The following is a 13,540-nucleotide window of genomic DNA, read 5'->3' as shown; positions in this document are numbered from 1 at the left end:
CCCCAAGGTGGTCAGACGAGAATATGATGTGTTTGTTACTGAGCTCCTTAGCCCAAAGCTCCACCGCCACTATGATGGGGAAAAGATCCAGGAAGGTGATATTTTTCATGTTAAACCCGAGTCTATCCATGCTTGGGGCCATGGTTCTGCGCACCAATCCCCTTTGAGGTAAGCGCCGAAGCCTAGCGACCCCGCCGCGTCTGTGAACAGCTCTAGCTCTTGGTTACACCAAGCCAGGTCGGCTCTAAGTTCCTTAGTGACCCTGATGCAGTGCAGTGGACGGGATACCTCTGCGGTCAACTTATCAAATCTCCTGCTGAAAATTCTGCCCATGGATATGACCCTACATCCAAATTTTAGGAGCCCGAGCAGTGCCTGCATCTGCCTTAGTGTAACCTTCCTAGCACCCTTGCATTCCTGACTAAGGCGCCTCAGTTTGATAAATGTATCCCGGGCAGCCTAAATTCCCCAGCCACTGAATCGATCTCAATCCCTAGGAATGATAAGGTGCTGACCGGGCCCTCTGTTTTATCCTCAGCTATAGGTACCCCCATGTTTCCCAGAGCTCAGCTCTGCGGTAATAAGAGTCTCTTGCAAAGAGTGGACTCGGGGGGCCCATAAGGAGGAAATCATCAAAGTAATGGGCTATAGTGTCATACCCTGTACTCTCCATTATGCACCAGTGTATAAACGTGCTAAATGCCTCAAAAAAGGTGCAGGAAATGGCGCTTCCCTTGGGGAGGCACATGTCCACGTAGTAAGCTCCCTCGAACTTGCAACCCATGAGCCTGAAACTATCTGGGTATAATGGTAACAGGCGAAATGTGGGCTCTATGTCCAGCTTGGCCATAAAGGCCCCCGCCCCATCAGATCTGACTATGTTGATGGCACTATCGAATGACTGGTATTGAACATGGCACGCCTGCTGGTCGATCGTGTCACTGATGGAATTACCCTTGGGGTAAGATAGATGCTGACTAAGCCTGAATTTGCCGGGTGCTTTCTTTGGAACTATCCCTAAGGGGGATACAATGAAATTGTGTATGGGAAGTGAGTTAAATGTCCTGCCATGCGTCCCAAGCCTACCTCTGTGTTCATTTTCTCCCGTACAACATGCGAGTATATCGAGGCGGATTTAAGATTGCGACTTGCGTGTGGTTACCAAATTGGAACCAACTGAGATGACAAAACCCTCCATAAAACGTTTCTCGAGAAAATCCACTGTGGTCTGACAGGGGTAGGCCTGGAGCCATGGCAACATGCATTCTAATTTCATTGGCGTTGCCGCGCTTGACGGGGCCACTATCAGCCTGCTTGCCCGTGTTCCTAGCTTTTTTTAAACATTTTTGCGCTAAGTGGCCACCGCTGCAGAATGCGCATACGTGTCGGAAATTACACTCCCCTTCCCTTGCGCAAGAGCTTTTATTGAAGTCCCAGCTCTCTGATCTCCTGGCGCTTACCCAGTGGTTGACTACCTGGCCGCCCACCCGCCCCCAAGGCAAAGGGAGCAAATTACTCCGGTGTTACCCGGCGAACCCATAAGTCAAGGTCCTTAGTACCGAAATTCAAGACTGGTTCCCATGCATCTTGTGCCTAAACTCCTCATCATAATCGCACCACGCTGCGCTGCCATATGTTTTATATGTGTCGTATATAAGTTCTATGTACTTCAGGACGTTCAGACCCTCCTCTGGGTGCTTCTCCAGCAGGCAGCTGGCTAACGCTAGGTAACCTCTTAGCCAGTTGTCCATTGTTTTGTACTTGCTGCCGCTCTCATCGCCTGCAGCCTTTGCTTTTGTCTTGGCCTGTAACCCGTCTGTAGAAAGGTCGTATACGTCCGTGAACTTTCCATTTATTATTGCTTTTCTCACTTTGGGTGTAACCCGACTAGAGAGAGAGGTCATAGCGCAGGTGTACGTGTCCTTCCCCTTCATCGCTGCGCTGGCGCTGACGCTGTCGTACTTTATTTTTGGGGACTTACTCTCCTCCGCTGCCTCCTGCGTTGCCCCGCTTGGCCTAGCCTTAAGTGACTGGTTAATCACCGCTAGATGTCTCTTTAGAAATGTATAGATAGGGGTTTGTGTAGTCGCGTTGCGCTCTCTGACTCTGAAATGTCACTGTCACTATCTAAATCGCTATTATCAGTAATTGAAATAGGCTTTATTTCCTTACCTGGAATCTCGTCGCTCGCGTCAGTACCTTACGCTGAACTGCAACTAGAGCATGCCGACTGGGTGTGGCGTCTGTCCTCCTCACATGCGCCAGTGAAGGTAGGTAGGGGTCCTGGTCCGAATCCCAGGCATGAGATGACCAATCATTGCCCGCCGCTTGATGTGGAAACTGAGAGGACCCAACCTGCGGTTCCCATGCAGGATTCAGTCCAGGGGCTGAGTCGCATTAAACCCCCCCCCCCTGTTAACATAGCAGGACACTTGTCCCCGTGTTGCATGTAGTCTGCCCCGACCCGGAGTGGGAGGGGCAGGGTCCCCACAGTGGCTGGGGCGGTTATAAAGCAGACCGCCCGCGCCCCTGCCAGCTGGAGGTAAGTAGAAGTAGGTGGTTGTGGTTGGGTAAGGCGTGTGGTGGTAAATAGTACGTTGGTGATTCACGATCACAACCCTGCTCACAGTCTGCTCTGCAGTGTGAGGAGTGAGATTGAGGTCGCCCTGCAGTACCGCCAGGGGCCTCATGGTGGTGCTGCTGCAGTGGAGGCCCGAGATAAAAGACTGCATGTGCAGATCTCCCTGTGACCTCCTGTCCCTTTAATGAACCTGGGCCAGGAAACCTCCCTTCCCCCTGCTCATAGAACCTGGGGAAGGAGGGGGGTGCTGGGGGAACGGCCAGGCTGCAGCCCGCGCGGGGGAAGAGCGCCCCTTCCTCAATGGTGCACGTGGGAGGGAGGTAAACAATGACGGCGAGGAGCCCGCAGCGGTGCACGTGGAATCCGGCCGTCGCTGCGGTCGGAGGGGTGAGTGAGCTGGGGTGCGGGACCCGGAGGCGCGCGCCACGGCCGGCACACGCGGCACCTGATAGTCCCCGCGATCGGCGGGGTGAGGAGGTTGGTGGCGCAGGACCTGGCCGGCTGGCCGGCACACGGCCGGCAGAGGGGTGAGCGGGCTGGCGGCAAGGTCGTGCATTGGCAAGGGAGGAGCGGAGCTTCCTGGAGATCCGGTCCCCCAGGCGGAGAGGCTGACGGCAGGTAGCCCGGCGCGACCGAACTTGTGCACGGGAAGCTGGGAGTGGGTGGGGGCTTGGCGGGGGCACGAACCGGGAAGGGGCCGCGGGAAGGGAGGCACTTCGGAGAGAGCCTGGGACCAGCGGGGGGAGCAGAAGTAGGAGCGCTGGGATCTGCGCGGGGCAGGGACACTTACCTGATCCTCAGTTGCAGTTGCAGTCGCAGCATTGGAATCAGGATCCTGAGCCTCGTGGGTGAGGCTGGCAAGACTCGGCAGGACTTTGTACAGCAGGGAGCTGCTGTACTGTAGTCAACAAGGCCTTTCCTCATGTCTGGAAAAAATGTACAGATCCACAGCAAAATTCCTGTAAGGTAAGGGAAAAAATTCCGTTAGCTCTACCTCGCCCCTCTGAGGACCCCCTCTTTATACCCTCTCCCCCTACATGGCAGGGGATAAGCAGCCTACCCCACTCCGTGGAGGAAGGGGGGTTAGCCGACCCCCCAGCTCACGCCAATCAGGGCGTCGCAGCCCTTTAGGAGCCTACGACCCCATGACCAGGGAGGCTGCGAGGGAACCCCAATTCCACTTGTTAACTGATACCCACATGTAACAGACAAGTAACGACAGACATGGTTTGGAGGTATAAAAGGCCGCTGCTTTGTTGATTAAACAATAAAAGAGTAACCGCTAGTCCCTGCCAGAGTGCTCGTTTAATGGGTTAAGGAAAGGGGGGTCAGCCAGGCCTTGTCCTGCTGCCCCTGTACCCGGCCGAGCCCCAACGAGTTGGCCGTTGTCGCGAGTGTGTTCCCGGGAGTCACGTTCAGTTGACGCTGCCCACTCCCTACTACCCCCGGGCACCGCCAGCCCCGAGCCCGTATGGCAAGGACAAGCACTTACCCCATAAACTTCCGCCACCAACGGGTCTATCTAACCCCCTTTAAATTAGGCCCATGCCGCCAAACCCACTAGGATCCTCTCCAATCCCTCTTGCAAGTCGTTGTTGAGCAAATCCGCCCCAATCTCTGATACGTGTATGCCGTTGGCCCTAAATAGGCTGGCTAATTCGTAATTGAAATCTGAGTGGCTGATCCGCCACCCCCTGCACTGCGTCACAAATGTCCCCACTATCTTCAAATTTACGCACGATCGGTCAACGGCGTCCAGGGCCCGCGCATCCCTCCACATCGCCCTGCAGACTATGTCTGACCAGACAATCTGAATTCCCGGCGAAATTGCGAGGATGAGAGCCAGGTCTTGCTTTATCGCGTTGACCAGCTCGAAGTAGCGACGCTCGGCCAGGTCATTGCCCCCGGCGTGAAGGATCAGGATCTGTGGCGCTCTTCTATCCCTAACCATCATCTTCAGCAGTGGGAACAGTTGGGCCCACCACAGCCCGTACCTCCCCACCATAACACCTTCACATGCTCCGTGCGCAACCCGAGGTTTCTCCTGTATAGGCGTTTGATGGCTTGCTTCTCCGCCCAGTGTATGAGCGAGTCCCCGATGATCCATGCGTCTGCGGAATCTGTGAAGACATAAGGGTGGTGGAGGTTTTATTCCAACAAACGCTACTCCCCCGTTGGCATGGGCCTAATGTAGGACCGGTATCTGTTAGACTTCCACCGACCTATCTTCTGTATCGCCGTTACAGACAGACCCGATTGCGATGCTTCTGTTGCCGCCCCGATCCTGAAAGAATGTGTTATGTACCGTGACTCATCTAGACCCTGGTGTTTAATGCAAAGGCGGAAAACCCGCAGGTTCTGGAATCTAGATAACGGTACCCCTGCGGATGCGTGTAGGAGTAGAGGACCTTGCCCACCTGGCCTGTATTCCAAGTAATTCTTGAGTATGTTAACTGGGCAAAAAACAGTCCCTCGTAGATCTAGCAATGAGATCCATGCTCCCCTCCCCTGCTGGTCATTTTTTGACCTTTGAATGTGTAGCTTAACCGACCCCTCCCTTAAGATTATTTATAAAATGTTTTACCAGGAAGTAATACATTGAGAGTTACCTCTCGTTTTCACGTATGTCCTGGACATAGTTAATATGACAAATAATACATGGTTACAAATACAGTTACATAAATGAACAGGGTATACATTATATACAAGACATAGCATGCTCAGTTAGAGATAATATATATTATAGGCGTATGTAACAGTTACAGACCAGATTAAAATGTGAGACAGCCTTAGTTTTGAAAGAACTTAAACTGGTGGTGGATGTGAGAGTCTCCGGTAGGTTGTTCCAGTTTTGGGGTGCCCGGTAAGAGAAGGAGGAGCGGCCGGATACTTTGTTGAGCCCTGAAGAAGTAACTTTGTGTTACGAAACGCGTTGGAAGTTTTATGCTCCTTAACCTGACCCAAACCTTGGTTTTATATTCAGCCAAGCTCTTATTCCATTTCCCCTCCCTGTCCCCCGCACTATTGCATGCCGCTTATGTGTTTGATGCTGCCCTGGACTTCCCTCTATGCTCCGGAGCACAGGAGAATCCTGTGAAGTCATCGGTAGGCGCACGATCGCACTGAGCGGCGCACTGCTAGTGTTCCAAGCCGGAACTGTGGGACTAACTGAGGTTTCTGTACTCCGCAACGGGACATTCTACCTGCCATACCATCTGGTTACCCTGAGATGAGCAGAGTGTGATCTAAGACTCCGTGGAGGTTCCTGTCTTGGCTGATGTCGGCTTTGTTCCTGTTGCCTGAACCGTCTCCGTTGAAGAGCTGACACTCCGGCTGTTTCTACTGTGTGGTAACCCCACTAACCAATTGCCTGTTTTATTCATTATTGATGTACGCAGAACCTTTAACCTTTTAGTAAATGTATCATTTTTTACTTTACTTCACTATGTGCGTTGTGCGCCTTGTCTTTGTGTCGTTTCACAACCTCGTGAGCCTCCATTGATTGTGAGAAATGTGGTGTGCTTCCTCAATCATGTCGTGAGGTGCACACCTGCGGTTCCTTCTCCCCAATTACGCCTGTCAGAATAACAAAAGCCTTTGACCAGTTCCGGAAGGTGCATGGAAAAAGCCTGATTCTGGCAGCAGCGTTTAGGATAGATTGTAGGGGAGACAGGTGAGAGGCAGGAAGGCCGGACAGCAGGAGGTTGCAGTAATCGAGACGTGAGAGAATGAGGGCCTGAGTCAGAGTTTTAGCAGTCGAGCAACAGAGGAAAGGGCGTATCTTTGTAACATTGCGGAGGAAAAGGCAACAGGTTTTAGAAACGTTTTGAATGTGAGGAGAGTGAGGCGCACCGCACGCATGCTACGTGCAGGCACTGCGCTACCTTGGGCATCAGCAATTATTCCACACCTGCACTTCTCCCCGCCCCTGTTTACCAGTGGACTGAATATGTCTAGGGGCGGTTCTTTTTCATTACCCGGCAGCTATGTGCAGCCATACCATTGGCTGCCTGTCCTTTAAATGCACAGTCAGCCCTGCTGCAAACTGGCTGAGCACAAACCTCTGTTTGCCTTAAACACCCTGCTGCCCTGTTGCTGCCTTGTCTTGCTTATCCTGTTCCTGTTTTGACCTTGGTTTGTATCTGGACCTCTGCCTCTCTGACCCTTGACCTTGGCGTTCATTTGGACTTTTACCTTCTATACCCTGGACCCGGCACCGCATACGACTATCCGATCTCTCCAGTCCTAGACCACGGCAAGTACCTCGACCGTTCTTACCCAGCTACACGACTACCACTCTGCACTCCGGACGTGGCTGCCCAGTTGTAGGTCGCTGGTTACCAACATCCCCACCTTATCCTTGCGGTCCCGTCCTGTTTGTGGTGAGCACCCGTTACAGTAATAGGGCCAGGTGATAACACCCTCCCATTAACCCTTCCTTGAAATGGACATGGATACAGAGCCTGGCACCTCTAGGCGTACACATCTTATTAGGAGAATCTAATTAAGACACAGCTTGTCTTGACGGGGAAGCCCATTATATCTTGCTAGTGTAATGAACCAACTAACACCTTCAGGGCGGGCTGGGCCTGCACTGCACATTAGAGCAGCGTTGGGTAACTGTTTGACACGCAGAGCAGTGGGGGGAGTGTTCTGGCTCTGCAGGTCTCATTGGCAGTGAAGGGGTTAATAGGGGTGTATCTTATCGTGCTGTGGGTCTCTAGTAGTGAAGGGGTTAACAATTGTTTAGTACGTGTAATTATGTCAATAAAGTGTGGTTATTAGAGCAGAGCAATGCTGTGTCATGTCCCTTCTGTCTATGCCACTGTGTCACCTTGCAGAGGACAGGACAGACGCCATGCGCCTTATTCCGTCATTATACAGCGCAGCGTATTCCTTATCAGTGTATAGAGCTACTCAGCATCATTATACAGAGCTCCGTGTTTATGATTAGTGTATAGATACTCCGCATCATTATACAGCACGGCATGTTCATTATCATACTCACCATTATTATGCAGTGCAATGTATTCCAAATTAACACATATACTGTACACGTGCCATCCTTTATATCCCAGCCCTAGGAGGTGTCCCTTATCTGTGCTTAGGATTCATGTTTCTCCAGCACTAGAGACGCAGACATAACACAGGAAGTTCTGAGAGACGGAGGCATCCGTGAGGATAGAATAATGCAGAGAAGAGAGGCGGGAGGAAAGATGGAGGAATGGGGGGGACATGGAGGAGAAGATATGTGGGGGGAGGGTGATGAGTGGGTAGAGAGAGGGGTGAGGGGGAAGGAGAGGGGGAAATGGAAATGAGGGGGTGTATGAGGAAGGAATGGAGAGGAGGGGAGATGAGGTGGAGGCAAATAAAGTTGGAGGGAGATGAGGGGGTAGTGAGATGGAGATGAAGATGTTGGAAGGGGGGATATGTTCGGGGAGGGAGATGAGTAGAGAGAGATGAGGGGGAGAGGGAAGGAAAAGGGGAGGGAAATGAGGAGGAAGGAAGATGAGGGGAAAGGGGGGGGGGGAGTGAGGAGGGAGATGATGGGAGGGAGATGAGGAGGGGGAGGAAGATGGGGGAATGGAGATGAGGGGCTGGGACATGGGAGATGAAGGAGAAGGGAGATTAACAGGAGAAAGATGACGGGGGGAATGAGAGGGGCAATGGATATATTATTGAAGAGAGGGGAGAGAAGATTGGAGAAAGGGAGAGAAGATTGGAGGAAGGGGGAGGGAGATTAGTTGGTAGAGAGAAAGAGAAGAGATGAGTGGGTAGAGAGGAGATGAGGGGGAGAGAATGTTGGAGTAGGAGAGGGGGGAATGGAAATGAGGGGGTGTATAAGGGTAGAGGGAGATGAGGGTGAATGGGGGAGAGGGGACGGGGAAGGAAGAGGGAGATAGGGAGGAATGTGAGGGAATAAGAGGGGGGAATAAAAATGGAGGAAGATGAAGGGAGATGGGGGCATATGAGGGGGAAGGAAGAGGGGATTGGGGGAAGGATGAGGGAGAGGGGGAATGGAGATGAGGTGGATATGAGGGTGAGGGAGGAATGGAGATGACGGGAATGGAGATGGGGAGGAAGATGAGGGCGTATGAGAGGTTAGGGAGAGGGGGGAATGGGTCGGGAGATGAGGGGGGTGGGGGAGGGAGATGAGGGGGAGGAATGGAGATGGGGGAATATAGATATGAGGGGGGAAAGGGGAGATGAGTGGGAGAAAGGAGATGAGGCGGGAATGAGAGGTAGAATGGAGAGTGGGGAATGGAGATGAGGGAATGGAGATGAGGAGGGAGTGGACATGAAAAGGGGGGGGTGGAAGGAGGGGCAGGGAGATTGAAGGGGGAAGGGGGGGAGAAGGGAGAGTGGTGGGGGGGAGAAGGGAGAGGTGGGGTTTAAAAAGGGGGAAGAGGTCAAGAGGGGGGAAAGAAGAGGCAAAATAGAGAGGTAGGGAGAGAGGGGAGAGAGAGGAGAGAAGGAGGGGGCAGATAGAGATGAAGAAGGGAGGGTGAAAGAGAAGGGAGAGAGACATTAAATAGAAAGCTGTGGAGAGAGGGGGCAGATAGAGATGGGAAGGGAGAACGAGAAGGAGAGAGAGGGAAGGAGAAAGAAGGGGGAGAGAGGATCAAGATTAATCAAAATAGAGAGGTGAGGTGACAGAAAGGGCAGATAGGGATGGGGGAGAGAGAGAGGGCAGATTGAGAGGGGCAAGAGGGAGGAGAGGGAGAAAGAGAAGGGGGATAGAGGTCAAGAGGGGTAAAAAGAGAGAATAGAGAGAGGTAGGAACACAGAGCCTTCTCAGTGCCGTTACAAACAGTATCAGCGTCCCTTAATGAGGATATATTGATCTTTGTGAGAGGGAAATCTCAGCAAGAGAGAGAAATATTGACTGGGACACAAGAGTGATAGAGTGAAAGAAAGAGAGAAGGAAAGAGGGAGAGAGAAAAGCGGAGATGGAGAGGGAGACCCTGACTAATACAGTAGCTCCCAACCCGCCCTGTTACTCAAACACTTTAGAGTACCTTTCACACAGTCACCCTGCAATATCTGCACACCCCATACGATGAGCTCAGAGAGAAGGAGCAGCACAGTCATGCTTCCTCATTGAAACATAACTTCCTTAAGGTCTTTGCGTGGAACTGCCGACCGTGAATCCCTCTTTTCCTTCATCTTTGCAGAGCAATATAACAACATGCAGCCAGGGCCGCCACAGAAATCATGGGGCTCGGGACAAATGAAAGGAGCAGGCCGCCCCCCCCACCAAACCCATAGTGCCCCCCCACCGAACCCATAACGACACCCACCGAACCCATAGCGCACCTACCACGAAAAAATATTTTTTAGCGCGCAACTTTTATTTAACTGTTTTCTTATTGTGATACAGAAAAAAACATTACAATGCAACCTGTTTATTTTTATATTTTCAACAAAAGACAGGTGACTGCCTGTCTGGGCGGGTGCGGGAGTGAGTGGGTGCGGGAGTGAGTGAGTGCGAGATTGAGTGAGAGTGAGTGACTGGGTGGGTAAGAGAGTGAGTGACTGGGTGGGTGAGAGAGAGTGAGTGACTGGGTGGGTGAGAGAGTGAGTGACTGGGTGGGTGAGAGAGTGAGTGACTGGGTGGGTGAGAGAGTGAGTGACTGGGTGGGTGACTGATTGACTGGGTGGGTGACTGAGTGACTGGGTGGGTGACTGAGTGACTGGGTGGGTGACTGTGACTGGGTGGATGACTGGGTGGGTGACTGCGTGACTGGGTGGGTGGGTGACTGAGGGAGCAGGTGGGTGACTGAGAGACTGAGTGAGCGAGTGAGTGACTGAGTGAGCGACTGGGTGACTGGGTGAGTGACTGGGTGAGTGACTGAGTGAGTGACTGGGTGGGTGACTTGGTGGGTGAGTGAGTGGGTGGGTGGGAGAGTGAGTGGGTTAGTGACTGGGTGGTGGGTGACCGTGACTGGGCGGTGGGTGACAGTGACTGGGTGGTGGGTGACAGTGACTGGGTGGTGGGTGATAGTGACAGGGGGGTGGGTGACAGTGACAGGGGGTGGGTGACAGTGAGGGGGGTGGGTGACAGTGACTTGGTGGTTGGTGACAGTGACTGGGTTGAGTGAGTGGGTGGGGTGGGTTGAGTGGGTGACTTACCCTGACCGGGTGGGTGCTGCTTCCTGCTTCCTTGCCGCTTACCCCCCCCTGCCCCCGATGTCCCCTTGGCAGCTGCCCGGGGCGGGAGGTGGGTGGGGGGGTGGGGGCGTGGGCGTGGCAGGTGGGCTCGGGAAATGCACAGGAGGGGGGCGCACGGGAGCTGGGCAGGTGGGGGCGAGATGCTGGGCGGCTGCAGCATCCTCCGCGGCTGCTGCTGCTGGGTTGGCGCGCGGGAAGCTCTGGGGGCGGGGCACGAGGCTGGCAGGCGGCTGCAGCATCCCCCGCGGCTGCTGCATGGGGCAGGAGGCGCACTCGGGGGGTGCAGGGTTAGCGCTTCCCCGCCCTCCGTCCCACGTGGGGATCGAGGGAGCGGAGTGGGCCAGGCCCACAAGCAGCAGGCAGGACACCCTGCGGGACCTCGGCTCTGCGCGTGCGCAATCGCCGCCATTTAAATTTTTTTTTTTTTTTTTTAAATATAACGGCCAGGGCCACGGCGGCCGGGCCCCCCTGTTGGCAGCCCTGCATGCAGAGCATTATATTATCAACCTACGGAGCATTATAACAACATGCAGAGCATTATAATAACATGCAGAGTATTATATTAACAACCTGCGGAGCATTATAATAACATGCAGAGCATTATATTAACCTGCGGAGCATTATAACAGCATGCAGAGCATTATATTAACAACCTGCGGAGCATTCTAATAATAACATGCAGAGCATTGTATTAACAACCTGCGGAGCATTATAACAGCATGCAGAGCATTATATTAACAACCTGCGGAGCATTATAATAATAACATGCAGAGCATTATATTAACAACCTGCGGAGCATTCTAATAATAACATGCAGAGCATTGTATTAACAACCTGCGGAGCATTCTAATAATAACATGCAGAGCATTGTATTAACAACCTGCGGAGCATTATAGTTGTAACCCCTGTTACTTTACCTCAGACTAAAGACCTGTCACTGAGGTGGGGGCCTGAGTCCTATAAATTGGGGTTTAAATCTTATAGAGGCTGGTACACAGAGTGGGAGGCAGGAGTAATTCATGCACATAATACCGCCCTCTCCTCATACAGATAATACCGCCCTCTCCTCATACAGATAATACCGCCCTCTCCTCATACAGATAATACCGCCCTCTCCTCATACAGATAATACCGCCCTCTCCTCATACAGATAATACCGCCCTCTCCTCATACAGATATACCGCCCTCTCCTCATACAGATAATACCGCCCTCTCCTCATACAGATATACCGCCCTCTCCTCATACAGATAATACCGCCCTCTCACCATACAGATAATACCCCTCTCTCCTCATACAGATAATACCGCCCTCTCACCATACAGATAATACCGCCCTCTCACCATACAGATAATACCGCCCTCTCACCATACAGATAATACCCCTCTCTCCTCATACAGATAATACCGCCCTCTCACCATACAGATAATATCGCCCTCTCCTCATACAGATAATACCGCCCTCTCCTCATACAGATAATACCGCCCTCTCACCATACAGATAATACCCCTCTCTCCTCATACAGATAATACCGCCCTCTCCTCATACAGATAATACCGCCCTCTCCTCATACAGATAATACCGCCCTCTCCTCATACAGATAATACCGCCCTCTCACCATACAGATAATACCGCCCTCTCCTCATACAGATAATACCGCCCTCTCCTCATACAGATAATACCGCCCTCTCCTCATACAGATAATACCGCCCTCTCCTCATACAGATAATACCGCCCTCTCCTCATACAGATAATACCGCCCTCTCCTCATACAGATAATACCGCCCTCTCCTCATACAGATAATACCGCCCTCTCACCATACAGATAATACCGCCCTCTCCTCATACAGATAATACCGCCCTCTCCTCATACAGATAATACCGCCCTCTCCTCATACAGATAATACCGCCCTCTCACCATACAGATAATACCGCCCTCTCCTCATACAGATAATACCCCTCTCTCCTCATACAGATAATACCGCCCTCTCATACAGATAATACCCCTCTCTCCTCATACAGATAATACCGCCCTCTCCTCATACAGATAATACCGCCCTCTCATACAGATAATACCCCTCTCCTCATACAGATAATACCGCCCTCTCCTCATACAGATAATACCGCCCTCTCATACAGATAATACCCCTCTCCTCATACAGATAATACCCCTCTCCTCATACAGATAATACCGCCCTCTCATACAGATAATACCCCTCTCCTCATACAGATAATACCGCCCTCTCCTCATACAGATAATACCGCCCTCTCCTCATACAGATAATACCGCCCTCTCCTCATACAGATAATACCGCCCTCTCCTCATACAGATAATACCGCCCTCTCCTCATACAGATAATACCCCTCTCCTCATACAGATAATACCGCCCTCTCCTCATACAGATAATACCGCCCTCTCCTCATACAGATAATACCGCCCTCTCCTCATACAGATAATACCGCCCTCTCCTCATACAGATAATACCGCCCTCTCACCATACAGATAATACCGCCCTCTCACCATACAGATAATACCGCCCTCTCACCATACAGATAATACCGCCCTCTCACCATACAGATAATACCGCCCTCTCACCATACAGATAATACCGCCCTCTCACCATACAGATAATACCCCTCTCCTCATACAGATAATACCCCTCTCCTCATACAGATAATACCGCCCTCTCATACAGATAATACCGCCCTCTCCTCATACAGATAATACCGCCCTCTCCTCATACAGATAATACCGCCCTCTCCTCATACAGATAATACCGCCCTCTCCT

The 13,540-nt window shown here is 52.1% G+C and overlaps 1 protein-coding gene across 8 annotated transcripts in view; it reads left to right on the top strand.

Annotated features, from left to right (window-relative positions):
- Positions 1–13,540, top strand: part of SYT2 (synaptotagmin 2) — an 88,346-nt gene that overhangs the window by 34,311 nt on the left and 40,495 nt on the right. The window contains exon 1 of one of the 8 annotated variants that reach the window (XM_075613932.1): positions 2,809–2,968. The exons of 5 other annotated variants lie outside the window; for them this stretch is intronic. The gene's annotated coding sequence lies outside the window, so the exon portion shown is untranslated. Of the gene's footprint in view, positions 1–2,808; positions 2,969–3,022; positions 3,200–3,423; positions 3,548–13,540 lie in introns of those variants that run through there. 2 more of the 8 variants (XM_075613933.1, XM_075613935.1) reach the window with 2 other exon arrangements.

The sequence above is a fragment of the Ascaphus truei genome, chromosome 9, assembly GCF_040206685.1.
Source record: "Ascaphus truei isolate aAscTru1 chromosome 9, aAscTru1.hap1, whole genome shotgun sequence".
NCBI classification, from domain to species: domain Eukaryota; kingdom Metazoa; phylum Chordata; class Amphibia; order Anura; family Ascaphidae; genus Ascaphus; species Ascaphus truei.
This window is presented reverse-complemented; position numbering and strand designations above follow the sequence as displayed.